This window comes from Orycteropus afer, unplaced genomic scaffold (genome assembly GCF_000298275.1).
Source record: "Orycteropus afer afer isolate SDZICR_OR568_19922 unplaced genomic scaffold, OryAfe1.0 scaffold02640, whole genome shotgun sequence".
In the NCBI taxonomy this organism is placed as follows: domain Eukaryota; kingdom Metazoa; phylum Chordata; class Mammalia; order Tubulidentata; family Orycteropodidae; genus Orycteropus; species Orycteropus afer.
Window position 1 is genome coordinate 13269 of NW_006924227.1, and position 1222 is coordinate 14490.

A 1222-nucleotide genomic window follows, 5' to 3' on the forward strand; every position below is an offset into this window, starting at 1 on the left:
AGCACTTGGTGTTGAAAGGTGGAAGAGAACTTTGTTTCACAAGCATTCCCTCAAGTCAGTTCTGGGGATAAGAGAAACTACAGTGTAAATGTATAGGTCTAACTGTTCAAATAAGTTCTTCAAAATCCTGGATAGAGTGGGAGAACCATGTGGAACAAAACTCAAAATCATAAAAACAAAGACCAGGTTTGCTGGTCTGATAGAGCCTGGTGAGACCCTTGAGACTATGGTCCCTAGCCACCCTTCAGGTCTGGAATTGAAATCACTCCTGTGGCTTCCAGCCAAATAACAGACAGGCATATGAGGTGAACATTTATATCAAGTAGATACACTCCTTGGAGCGATCAATCATAGCAGAACAGAAGGGCAGTGTTTGCACAGGGAGACAGCTGGGGGTGGGGGGCAAGAGTGCATGGGAGGGAAGGACACAGGGAAGAAGTAACCAGTGAGAGGAAGTGAGAAGAGAGGTGTTACATTGTGGGGAACTGGAGTCACTGTCATGTGTATGAACTGCTGTATGGAAAATGAATTTGTTCTGTAAACTTTCACCCAAATCACAATAAAAATTTAAATAAAAAAAAAAAATCTTAAACCTAAACTTACCATATGACCCATTAATTTCACTCACTGATAAGTACTCAAACGAATTGAAAGTCTGGAATTAAGCAGATACTTGTACAACAGTGTTTATTGAAGCACTATCACCAAAAGCCAAAAGGTGAAAATAATCTAAATATCCATCAACAAATAAATGGAGAGACAACATGAGATTCATAGATTCAATAGAATACTACTGAACCATAAAGATAAGTGAAGTCTTGGTACATGCTACAAGATGAATGAACTTTCAAAACATTGTGCTGAGTGAAATGTTGGTCATAAAATAATAACTATTGTATGATCCCACTTATATGAAATATCTAGACTAGGCAAATGTGTAGAAACCAAAGTTTATTAGTGGTTTCCAGACTTGAAAGGGAGAAGAAAAGACAGTCTTTGCTTTGAGCTTCTATTAAGGGAAATAGAAATACTTGGAAATAGTTATGGTAGTTGCATTACCTTAAGAATGTATTTAGAGGCGGGGCAAGATGGCGGACTAGGCAGAAGGATTGCACAGACCCTCTTAAACAAAGAAAAGGGAAACCAATTAACACAGACACAGAAGATAATCTTGGACCCCTGAGCCTTGAAGGAAAGGATGCAGATTTGGACTAAACCCCAA